Here is a 13,658-nt window from a genome sequence, read left to right as displayed (position 1 = left end):
CAGCCGCAAACTCTCTACACCACTTACGAACATTTTTGACGTCCATGCACGCCTCACCATACGCTTTTGTCAATTGGCGATGGATTTCAATCGGCGCCGTTCCCTTTGCGTTCAAAAACCGAATAACTGTGCGCAATTCGCACTTGGCGGTAACATCCAACGGGAGCTCCATTGTCAACGACTGCCAAGCCAAGACAGGGCCTGAGAGCGGCGTGCGCATGTTTACACACAGCGCGCAAAGCACTCTTTATAACAGTGTGACCAACTGTCACACGAACAGAGTTCTGTACTTACAAAAAAAAAAAAAAAAAAAAAAAAAAAAAAACAGATCTTACTTCTGGGATTACCCTAGTATAACACATTTGCGCCAGCGCTTTTTCCTATCTTGGAAGCACTTGTGGAACTCACTTTTCGGTATGATGCTCTGCTCCTTCAGTGATTCTGTTTTTATGTCATCAATTGTGGTAAAACGACGTCCTTTCGTGGTTCTATGCAGCCTCGGAAATAGAAGGAAGCTAAGGGGGTCATATCTGGCGAATACGGGTGGCTGACGCAACAATGAACAAGCATTGATATGTGAGCGGGGGCATTATCGTGATGCAACTTCTACAAGTGGCTTTGCCCCAACTCTGGTTGTTTTCTTCTGATTGCTTCACTCAAACGGCGCATAACTTAAAGGTAGTATTCCTTATTGATCGTACGACCATAAAACCGGAACATTGTCGAACTGCACTCTCCCACTGTAACCAAAGTAACTGTGAGAAGAACCTTCACATGTGATCGAACTTGTCGAAGCCTTTCTGTCTTCAGAAAGATATCTTTGGGACGGTTGGGCCTTGGTTTCGACTTCATGGCCGGATACCCATCTCTCATCACCCGTTATAACCTTCTTTAGAAGTTCTGTATCGTTGTCAACTTCATTCAGCAATTCCTGAGAGATGTCTATGCGATGTAGAATTTGGTCGAAATAAAACAGTGTCAGAACAAACTTCGCTGCTACACTTTTCATGCCCAAAACATCCGAAAAAAATTGCTTGGTATGAGTCTAATGATATGCCGACATTGTGAGCAACCTCTCTGAAAGCGAATAGGCGATTTTCCAGAAAAATTTTCAGTACTTCTTTCACATTGTCGTCAGTAATTGTGACGAGCTCCCGAAAAAACGTACAATCTTTCCAACGTTAACAATGAACTAACAATTCAAAACAGCTGAGAATGCAAGCGTACGTCAGGAACACGTTTACCAAGACGATAAAAAAATTTGAAAATCGGATGTATCAAGTCGCGAAATTAAAAAATTCCCATTACTTTTTCATCGCACCTTGTTGTTCGAAATTACGTTCAGAGCACAACTTGAACAGCAGGTATGAGCGATATGAGACGTCAAAACTTCAGGTGCAGAGCGACGAATCTGATAATTGCCTCGTCTCTCGGGCTCTACATTTACAGAGACAGGGAGAAGTTTTGGGTCAAGTGCTCACTGTGAACAAGCAGGCCTGTGAAAATATTGGATCTAACAAGGCTCGATGGACAAAAAATTCAAAGGAATCGACGAACAGCTTGTTAGTATTGCCACTCTAATGGACAGACAAAAGATTAACTCGAGCTGGTAAGTATTGAGTGGGAGGACCAATGCGGTTCTTTCAGGAGACACTGAATTATTTAGTGCCACTGACGCCTGATCATAAGACAAATAAGGAAAACTAGAAGTAATTCAGACAGGTGCGATTGAGAAGATTACGGCACAGTGCGCTGTACTAGAATTAAAGTTGAGCAATGATGTTAGCGATAAGATTTACAGTCGTACGGCTGCTGGACAGCTCTCTGACCCCGGCGATGGTAACGTTCGCAGGTGGGGTCTCAGGCAGTTTCACCTACTGAGCTACCAGTACTGTTGGCGCCATCAAAGAAACAGGCTGTGCAGCAAAGGAAATGGCTCCATACACGATTCCTTTGCCAGTCACCGACGCTTGACCAGGCCCACTCTGGCTTGCACTAGCATCTGTGTCACCTAACACACTACAGTAGATGGAACAGGTCAAGCAACATCATACACTGCGGTACAGAGAGCCACAAATGTTCGTGATGGATTTTCAAAAGACAGTTGGGGAAGACTTGTCAAAATCATTAGTAAGGAATAATTCTCATCTGTGGTGTCTAACCGTTCCATTCAGCACTCCCTAAATGGGAGCGGTTCAGAGGGATGAAGAGAAGAATCCATCTGGCAGATGTTCTACCGAACTTCAGAGACTGGCACGACACAGTCAGCATCTATCACAGGCAGCTGTTTAATGCTTCGGGTAACACTTAGTTTCCGAGGCGAGTTTGTGGTGACAGACCAGCAGACGCTACTGCGTAGACTTTGCTCAGCTGGGAGCGTCGACACAGGTTCAAACGTTTCCCTAATGAAGGGAGAGGCCTGTAGCCTGAGTGGTGGAAGTCTTCAGTAGTCCTTTCTGTGTCGGCAGTGCTACACCTGGAACCAGCTAAACACACCAGAGAGATGATCTCACTAATTCATTACCAGATGCGTGAATCAGGCAGGAGGCGATGTTGACTACACCTGCAGTCAGCATAGAGCAGTGGCTAGAGATTTTATCCACCCTAGACGACTTCCAGGAGAGAAACCGTCGCTGTCCACAGAATGCGGGATTAAGACGCAGTAATGAGCGGTCGGAGAGTCATAGTAATCCGAGTACTCCCAGGTTTCTAAAGATGAACGGACACTATGTACGGGGCCAGGCAACAGTTTCCGACAGAATAAGCAATATGGACGTGATGTGATGTCAATGCAAGTTTTAAACACGCAAAGGAAGATACAAAAGTCGTACTGTCCGCCGAGTGTACTGCTGGACAACGGATGTCACTGCTAATGAGAGTACTTGACAATACGCAGGCGAGCGGCTTCAGCTGGCTGCATACTGTGGACTGCAAGGGGGGAATAATGGCCACAGTTCATCTACCGCACTTGGATTACCGAGATGCGACAGCCAGGAATAACTATTCTCAGGATGAATATACATGATGCCACGGCAAATCCAAGCGAGAATTGTTTTAGAGAAGTCGGGAAAGTAGAGAGAATTCACTGCTCAGGCCAGTGAAAGCAGATGCGCGATTGCCTCCTCCCCCTGCAGAGGTTTTCCAGTCAAAATTATGAGCTGCTCTGTGAAGATTTACGCGAAAGGTATCAAGCATTACGAAATGCACGCACAATCGCATACGAACGCTCAACGATTAAAAAAGCAGATCTGGTCCTTGTCATAAACTATTACTGGCCTGACCAACTCGAAAAGAAAATAGAGAAGTCCTACCTGTTATACAATGGCCCCTGCTGAGTGGGAAAGTTTCTGGTCGACCATTCTTACGTCGTCGACCGCATGCCAGTGCCGAAACAGCCATCCAGAAAATCAGCAACATTAGGCTGTTCGTCAACTACGCCCTCTATTTCGTTCGGATTAATAATTTAATATCTAAAGTGTTGTTTAAGAGTGTATTTCTTTTGGTAGCTGTATAGCCTGTTAAAGTTTCATGATGTGGAAATTATACGAGTGAGATTTGGTTTTTTTTTTATGTATGTGCACACCCAAGGTATTGTGTTTCCTTTATTAAGATGCAGGTTATGATTTGTAACTGTCCAGTTACTGGACGTCCAAACATGGGAACCGAGAGTAGGAGATAGTGAGACACCAAAATAATAGCCTCTGAAACTGATGAGGAGAGGCATAGTCCACATATGGGAGAAGCTATTGGGTACTTGTCCCACCATGGAGTGGCAACATAGGAGCTGTTCTCATTAACGCATGACGGTTTGTAACAAGTAGGCTGCTAAGACCCCTTAGCCGCTCCTCCCCCGCCCCCCCCCCCCCAAATCTCTCACCCCCTCTTTCTCTCTCTCTCTCTCTCTCTCTCTCTCTCACACACACACACACACACACACGCACACACATACACACACACACACACACACACACACAAATGCTAACCGTGAGAATAAAAACTAAATTCATTATAGAATAAAGCTAATACAAGATTAAGATAAACACGTAAGTATAAAAGACAGCAACTGAAAAGGGATAATGAAAAAGAAGAAAAGATTACAGTGTAAATCAAAGGGATAAACTAAGGAACTAATTAGGATATGCATCACCAAATTGCCGATGCACTTGCGCCACGTCATTCTTGCGGGACGATGCAAAGAGGACGTGGAAACGTTTAAGACACCTCTCCAAGAGTTGGAATATAATACAGCAGAATGCCCGCCTAATCAGGCACTAAGTTATTACGGGGCACAGCAGCGCGATCGCAGTCGTGGCCGTAGTACTAATCAACGGAGTGACTGGTCGTCGCGACGCGAACGGAACAATAATCGGGACCGGCCGTATAGAAACTGGGGTAACAGTCGCGAACACAGGTGGAACAACGGAAATGATCGAGGACGTGGACAGGATCGTGAACGCAACAGTTACGGCAACAAGGATCGATACTATGGTGAACACTGTGGGAGTAGGACTGTAGGCGGAGCACCCCATGATGTTGAAATTCGGCCGGCTAACCCTGGGCATAATCCAGCACATGGAAAGGAACAAAACCGGAGATGACAAACGATCAGCACAGAAGGCGCCCAATCGGAACAAATGAGCGACATGGCAATTGAGTGCATACGGTATATAGAGAGGGAAGATATTAGAGGGGATTTGTTGCAAGAAACTACGAGTGCTAAAATTTCGGGAATAAATCCAGCCGTGACAGTAGCAGTAAACGAAATATGTTTTATGTGTGTCATTGACACTGGAAGCCCTTTCTCCATAGTGAGCGAGCCAGCATTTCAAAAATGCGAAGGGACTGGGGGCTTGGCCCGTTTTTCAAGTGCGAGTAATAAAGGTGAAGGGCGCAATCTACGGTAAGAGCGTAGAAATCCGAAGGCAGACTGGGCTTAATTTTACCTGCCAGGGAAGAGAGTTTGAGTACAACTTCTTTGTGCTCCCAATGCTGAATGTGGCAATGATTTTAGGAAATGACTTCATGAATGCCCACCATGCAGTAATTGACATGGGTGGAGGAGTAATGACAGCTCAAGTTGGGGATCAGCCAATTAATGTAGTATTTGATGAATGCATATTACGTGCCGAGTCAGAAATTAGTTGCCTAAAATTTCAAGCTCAAACCGAGTCGCAACCCAGACTGGAGCTATTCGTGAACTATGTAAGTGAGTCGTGCTCTACGTCTCGTGAGCAGTGTGCTCCCTGCCGCCGTTGGATAAGCAGCTGAGCAGCAAGTCGTATACTCCTAGCTCACTCATTTGTTACATAGTTTAATTCTTAATTTCTTTGCGTGTTTTTGGTACTTGCATTGTTTAATTCATAAATTTCGGGCGTATTATAGTATTTGAGAGTTGTAGCATCGCGTTATAGTACCTGAATAGTGTAAATCCGCGTAGTCGTTTGTCTACTGTTTTTGTTTTGAACGGCCAGTGTCGGTTGGTCACAGTCAGTGTGCTCCCTGCCGCCGTTGGATAAGCAGCTGAGCAGCAAGTCGTATACTCCTAGCTCACTCGTTTGTTACATAGTTTAATTCTTAATTTCTTTGCGTGTTTTTGGTACTTGCATTGTTTAATTCATAAATTTCGGGCGTATTATAGTATTTGAGAGTTGTAGCATCGCGTTTTAGTACCTGAATAGTGTAAATTCGCGTAGTCGTTTGTCTACTGTTTTTGTTTTGAACGGCCAGTGTCGGTTGGTCACAGTCAGTGTGCTCCCTGCCGCCATTGGATAAGCAGCTGAGCAGCAAGTCGTATACTCCTAGCTCACTCGTTTGTTACATAGTTTAATTCTTAATTTCTTTGCGTGTTTTTGGTACTTGCATTGTTTAATTCATAAATTTCGGGCGTATTATAGTATTTGAGAGTGTAGCATCGCGTTTTAGTACCTGAATAGTGTAATTTCGCTTAGTCTCCTTCCGCCGCCGAGCAGTGTCAGCAGTGCGCAAGTAGCAGCATTACTGCATTTACTAGGCAATCTTGTATTTTAATAACCGTTTAAATTTTGTCGATTTGTTTGCGCTCTCTGTAGATTAGTTCAGACGTTCTTTGCAAAACAGTTTTTAGCATGGATAGGGACTGCAACTGCTGTGTTCGGATGCAGGCTGAGTTGGCATCCCTTCGCTCCCAGCTTCAGGCAGTGTTGGCTTCGGTCACACAGCTTGAGGCTGTTGTCAATGGGCATCACTGTGGGGGTCCGGATGGGGGTTTGTCGGGGACGGCCAGCTCGTCCCACGCATCCCCTGATCGGACTACGACTGTGGTTGCCCGGGATACTGCCCGCATTGAGGCTGATCCCTCACCTGTGGTAGAGTGGGAGGTCGTTTCAAGGTGTGGCAGGGGGCGAAAGACATTCCGGAGGGCTGAACGGAAAGCCTCTCCAGTTTGTCTGACGAACCGGTTTCAGGCTCTGTCTCAGGCTGATACTGATCTTCGGCCTGACATGGCTGCTTGTCCTGTTCCAGAGGTTGCCCCTCAGTCTGCAAGATCCGGGCAGTTGCAGAGGGTGGGCTTACTGGTAGTTGGGAGCTCCAACGTCAGGCGCGTAATGGGGCCCCTTAGGGAAATGGCAGCAAGAGAGGGGAAGAGAACCAATGTGCACTCCGTGTGCATACTGGGGGGAGTCATTCCAGATGTGGAAAGGGTCCTTCCGAATGCCATGAAGGGTACAGGATGCACCCATCTGCAGGTGGTCGCTCATGTCGGCACCAATGATGTGTGTCGCTATGGATCTGAGGAAATCCTCTCTGGCTTCCGGCGGCTATCTGATTTGGTGAAGACTGCCAGTCTCGCTAGCGGGATGAAAGCAGAGCTCACCATCTGCAGCATCGTCGACAGGACTGACTGCGGACCTTTGGTACAGAGCCGAGTGGAGGGTCTGAATCAGAGGCTGAGACGGTTCTGCGACCGTGTGGGCTGCAGATTCCTCGACTTGCGCCATAGGGTGGTGGGGTTTCGGGTTCCGCTGGATAGGTCAGGAGTCCACTACACGCAACAAGCGGCTACACGGGTAGCAGGGGTTGTGTGGCGTGGGCTGGGCGGTTTTTTAGGTTAGATGGCCTTGGGCAAGTACAGAAAGGGCAACAGCCTCACCGGGTGTGGGGCAAAGTCAGGACATGCGGGGACCAAGCAGCAATCGGTATTGTAATTGTCAACTGTCGAAGCTGCGTTGGTAAAGTACCGGAACTTCAAGCGCTGATAGAAAGCACCGCAGCTGAAATCGTTATAGGTACAGAAAGCTGGCTTACGCCAGAGATAAATTCTGCCGAAATTTTTACAAAGGTACAGACGGTGTTTAGAAAGGATAGATTGCATGCAACCGGTGGTGGAGTGTTCGTCGCTGTTAGTAGTAGTTTATCCTGTAGTGAAGTAGAAGTGGATAGTTCCTGTGAATTATTATGGGTGGAGGTTACACTAAACAACCGAACTAGGTTAATAATTGGCTCCTTTTACCGACCTCCTGACTCAGCAGCATTAGTGGCAGAACAACTGAGAGAAAATTTGGAATACATTTCACATAAATTTTCTCAGCATGTTATAGTCTTAGGTGGAGATTTCAATTTACCAGATATAGACTGGGACACTCAGATGTTTAGGACGGGTGGTAGGGATAGAGCATCGAGTGACATTATACTGAGTGCACTATCCAAAAATTACCTCGACCAATTAAACAGAGAACCGACTCGTGGAGATAACATCTTGGACCTACTGATAACAAACAGACCCGAACTTTTCGACTCTGTGTGTACAGAACAGGGAATCAGTGATCATAAGGCCGTTGCAGCATCCCTGAATATGGAAGTTAATAGGAATATAAAAAAAGGGAGGAAGGTTTATCTGTTTAGCAAGAGTAATAGAAGGCAGATTTCAGACTACCTAACAGATCAAAACGAAAATTTCTGTTCCGACACTGACAATGTTGAGTGTTTATGGAAACAGTTCAAGGCAATCGTAAAATGCGTTTTAGACAGGTACGTGCCGAGTAAAACTGTGAGGGACGGGAAAAACCCTCCGTGGTACAACAACAATGTTAGGAAACTAGCAAAGAGAGCTCCACTCCAAGTTTAAACGCAGCCAAAACCTCTCAGACAAACAGAAGCTAAACGATGTCAACGTTAGCGTAAGGAGGGCTATGCGTGAAGCGTTCATTGAATTCGAAAGTAAAATTCTATGTACCGACTTGACAGAAAATCCTATGAAGTTCTGGTCTTACGTTAAATCAGTAAGTGGCTCGAAACAGCATATCCAGACACTACGGGATGATGATGGCAGTGAAACAGAGGATGACACGCGTAAAGCTGAAATACTAAACACCTTTTTCCAAAGCTGTTTCACAGAGGAAGACCGCACCGCAGTTCCTTCTCTAAATCCTCGCACAAACGAAAAAATGGCTGACATCGAAATAAGTGTCCAAGGAATAGAAAAGCAACTGGAATCACTCAATAGAGGAAAGTCCACTGGACCTGACGGGATACCAATTTGATTCTACACAGAGTACTCGAAAGAACTTGCCCCCCTTCTAACAGCCGTGTACCGCAAGTCTCTAGAGGAACGGAGGGTTCCAAATGATTGGAAAAGAGCACAGATAGTCCCAGTCTTCAAGAAGGGTCGTCGAGCAGATGCGCAAAACTATAGACCTATATCTCTGACGTCGATCTCTTGTAGAATTTTAGAACATGTTTTTTGCTCGAGTATCATGTCATTTCTGGAAACCCAGAATCTACTATGTAGGAATCAACATGGATTCCGGAAACAGCGATCGTGTGAGACCCAACTCGCTTTATTTGTTCATGAGACCCAGAAAATATTAGATACAGGCTCCCAGGTAGATGCTATTTTTCTTGACTTCCGGAAGGCGTTCGATACCGTTCCGGACTGTCGCCTGATAAACAAAGTAAGAGCCTACGGAATATCAGACCAGCTGTGTGGCTGGATTGAAGAGTTTTTAGCAAACAGAACACAGCATGTTGTTATCAATGGAGAGACGTCTACAGACGTTAAAGTAACCTCTGGTGTGCCACAGGGGAGTGTTATGGGACCATTGCTTTTCACAATATATATAAATGACCTAGTAGATAGTGTTGGAAGTTCCATGCGGCTTTTCGCGGATGATGCTGTAGTATACAGAGAAGTTGCAGCATTAGAAAATTGTAGCGAAATGCAGGAAGATCTGCAGCGGATAGGCACTTGGTGCACGGAGTGGCAACTGTCCCTTAACATAGACAAATGTAATGTATTGCGAATACATAGAAAGAAGGATCCTTTACTGTATGATTATATGATAGCGGAACAAACACTGGTAGCAGTTACTTCTGTAAAATATCTGGTAGTATGCGTGCGGAACGATTTGAAGTGGAATGATCATATAAAATTAATTGTTGGTAAGGCGGGTACCAGGTTGAGATTCATTGGGAGAGTGCTTAGAAAATGTAGTCCATCAACAAAGGAGGTGGCTTACAAAACACTCGGTCGACCTATACTTGAGTATTGCTCATCAGTGTGGGATCCGTACCAGATCGGTCTGACGGAGGAGATAGAGAAGATCCAAAGAAGAGCAGCGCGTTTCGTCACAGGGTTATTTGGTAACCGTGATAGCGTTACGGAGATGTTTAATAAACTCAAGTGGCAGACTCTGCAAGAGAGGCGCTCTGCATCACGGTGTAGCTTGCTCGCCAGGTTTCGAGAGGGTGCGTTTCTGGATGAGGTATCGAATATATTGCTTCCCCCTACTTATACCTCCCGAGGAGATCACGAATGTAAAATTAGAGAGATTAGAGCGCGTACGGAGGCTTTCAGACAGTCGTTCTTCCCGCGAACCATACGCGACTGGAACAGAAAAGGGAGGTAATGACAGTGGCACGTAAAGTGCCCTCCGCCACACACCGTTGGGTGGCTTGCGGAGTATCAATGTAGATGTAGATGTAGAAAGATGTCGTTTTTGCTGATGCACTGAGAAAGAGCATCGCGGGTGTCAGAACCACGGACAGGGAAAAGGAGAAATTGTGTTGCCTACTTAGGAATCATGAACGGGTATTTTCTGTGACTCCGGGGGCGATTAAGGGTTTTACTTACCAGTTCAGAGTACGTGACCATCAGAAGTTTTCTGTTAGACCATACCCTATTCCCGTGGCGTATAAAGCCCAGGTGGAGAAGGAAATAAGCAAGATGTTAGAACAAGGAATAATTGAGCGGGCAGTAAGCTCGTACAACTCACCCTTGCTTGTCGTACCAAAACGCGACAACTCGGTCCGTTTGGTACTAGACTCGAGACAGATAAACGCAATTATTATGTCGGAAACGGACAGGCCTGAGAGCCTTGAGGAACTCTTACAACGTTTCCACGGGGTAAAGGTCGACCTCCGTTCGAGTTTTTGGCAAATCGTGCTACACCCATCTTGCAGATTATATACAGCGTTCCTGTGTTATGGAAATTGTTTCCAATTCCGGCGTCTCCCATTCGGTCTAAACGTCTCATCAGCTGCTTTTATAAGGGGATTAAATAGCATTTTGCCTGATGATTTGAAACAGCGAGTGACAATTTACGTGGATGACATATTAATTGCGGATAAGTCGTGGGAGGATCATAATGACGTTCTGAACAGACTACTGGATGTTTTTGAGAAGGCAGGTGTAACAGTCAACTTAGATAAGTCACAGTTCGGACGAGAGAACATAAAATTCTTAGGCCATATTGTCTCAGCAAATGGAATACAACCTGACCCGGAGAAAATTGCGGCGATAGCGGAGTGTGCAATGTCGACAAATAAAAAACAGTTGCGAGCATTCTTAGGTCTGTGTAATTTTTATAAGCGATTTATAAATTTTTGTGTACTTGGTACACCCCGTCTATGTGGACTAACAGGGAAGAACGCTTTGTGGGTCTGGGATCAAGAGGCACAGGATAAATTTTATAAATTGAAAAAGGCATTGGTAGAGGCTCCCATCCTCGTGCATCCCGACCTGACACAAGAATTCTGTTTAATGACGGACAGTTCCTTGTCAGGATTAGGTGCGGTACTGTTTCAAACGGAAGGAAATGATGATATTACAACTTGGAAAACAATCTCGTTTGGGAGCAGGGTGCTCTCTCGTTGTGAAAAAAATTATTCCGTGACAGAACTCGAAGCACTCACGATAGTTTGGGCATTCTCAAAATTTAGGTATTTCTTATTTGGGAGGACAACCAGGGTGTACACTGACCATCGTGCACTCCCATTTCTTATGAACACAAAAATCACGCATGGGAGACTAGGACGCTGGGCACTATACCTACAGGAATATAATTTCACTGTAGAATACATTCCGGGACAGAAAAATGTAATTGCTGACGCTTTATCGCGTATTCCTATAGGTTTGGTTCACACAGAAGAAGGGGAACTCGGTGAAAATAATTTTAGCGTCCTATACTTACAGAATGTAGCGTTCGAGAACTTTGTTACCACATCTTTAGGGAGTATAGCGGACGAACAGGCTAAGGACACAGTATTGAAAGATATAAAGAAGAAGTGGGAGGACAAGGAGAACGTAGGAATACGCCAGTACTACTTAGTGCGCAATAGAATACTATTCGAGAAATGAGCCCCGGACGACTCCAGATGGGTGTTGGTGATTCCGGATGAACTCGTAAACAAAATTATATGATACATACATTTGAGTTATGGTCACTTCGGAGCACAGAAATGTTGTGAAAAACTGAAGGAGACATGCTATTTTAATAACATGCTTCGGCGTATTCGTTGTGTACTTAGAGTGTGCGGACCTTGTCAGCGAGCAAAGGCGGCCACAGTGACTTATGCTGCATCATTGCACCCGATAATACCAAGCACACTTTGTGACCTCGCGGCCGTGGATCTATTTGGGCCACTAATACGATCTAAAGCAGGTTTTGCGTATGTTTTCGTAGCGGTGGAGCTAACCTCCAAGTTTGTGTGTCTGACTCCGTTGACGCGAGCCACAGTGGCAACTGCATTTGCAGAGCAGTTTCTGCATGAAGTTGGGCGTGTGAAAATGGTTATCTCGGATAATGGACCACAATTTAGATCGCAATACTGGCAGCGGATGCTTCGAAGGAGAAGAATTAAACCTATATATATATATCACCCCAGCTCGAACCCCAGTGAGCGTATTATGCGTGAATTAGGAAAATTATGTAGGCTATACTGCAGTCGTGATCACCGATCGTGGGACATGCACCTAAAAGGATTTCAGAACATAATTAATGAGTTGCCTAATACGTCAACAAAGCTTCCGCCAATCACTGTGCTAAAAAACAAGGAGCCCCCGAGCAAAATCAAAGAGGTGGTGCCTTGGCCACTAGAGCCGAGACTACGCCGGAACGCAATTGTTGACTTAGCTTTACGCAACATCAAGCGTGCAGCAGAAGCCAGAGTCAAGGCGTATAAGAAAAACGTGAAAAAACAGTGTTTCATGTAGGACAAAAAGTTCTTATCAGATCACACAAGCTGTCTAACAGACGGTCAGGTGTCTGCAAGAAATTTTTTAATCTCTTTAACGACCCGTATCTGATAAGGAAGATTCCCCATGAAAACGCCATCGAAGATGAAACTCTCCGATCGAAGAAATCAAATGGGCTACACCATGTGTCAAACGTAAAACCATACATTGAGTAGAAAGGACAGTGAGGAGTAGAGAGGACGGTGAAGAGAAACAATTGATCAGTTTACATTTGTGACAAATACATTTTGATTAAAATGTTGGTAAAAATAATGATAAAGATGTTTCTATGTGATTGATTGAAGTGATGTTTTTAGTTTTTTTTTCTTTCCTTGTGCAATTAGGATTTAGGTTGGTTCAAATGTGAAGATAAAAGGTTTCTTTGTGAACGAGTGAAATGCGGTTTATGGTTTTTTTGTGTAAATTGAAAAGAGTCGCTCCTGAGAGAAGCAAGATCTGTGTTGAATTAATGCAAAACTCAGGGGAATATCCGATCTGTGGGTATTATGGGTCTGGCAAACCCAGGTCCCCAGCTGTTAGTGGCCTTGTTTCCGATTTTCTGCTTTCAGTGCTACTATCTATCTATTACTATTCTATATGTCAGTATAAATGAGGATCTCTTACTATAGTACGCGTGCTGTATGAATATTTTAAGATAGGAGAACTCTGAGAAAGGAATGAGTAAGTTTGGAATCTTGAAAATAGGATGCGATAATACGATTGTTTAACCAATGGCATCCCAATATGCGCTAATATGTTAATATTGATGATATATCCTTTTTGTTCTTTATAGCTGAGTACGTAAAGTGCTGTCTGTGGATTTCGTAAGTAGATTGATTCCCTTCAAGGTGAAAGAAGAGTTGTGGTTTGTGTAATTTACGTGGCCCTGAAATAGTATTATGGCAGTCAAATGACGAGCAGTTTTCCAGCAAATGGAGAATGGAACGGAAATATGGATCCTTTTTGTAGTCTTGACTGATGTTGAGCCAGAGCCTGAAAAATTATTCTGCTTTAATACTTGTCCAAGAAAAGTGACGTTTATGTGTTTTGCTGATGCTGTGAGCATTACAGCTTACAGTTTTCACTGGTGCGGGATGCACTGCAGCCTACATGAGTTGAACTGAAGAAATGTCCCTCTTGAAGGTAGAGGAAGTTTAAATAATTTTGA

Source organism: Schistocerca americana, chromosome 4 (genome assembly GCF_021461395.2).
Source record: "Schistocerca americana isolate TAMUIC-IGC-003095 chromosome 4, iqSchAmer2.1, whole genome shotgun sequence".
NCBI classification, from domain to species: Eukaryota; Metazoa; Arthropoda; class Insecta; order Orthoptera; family Acrididae; genus Schistocerca; species Schistocerca americana.
This window is presented reverse-complemented; position numbering follows the sequence as displayed.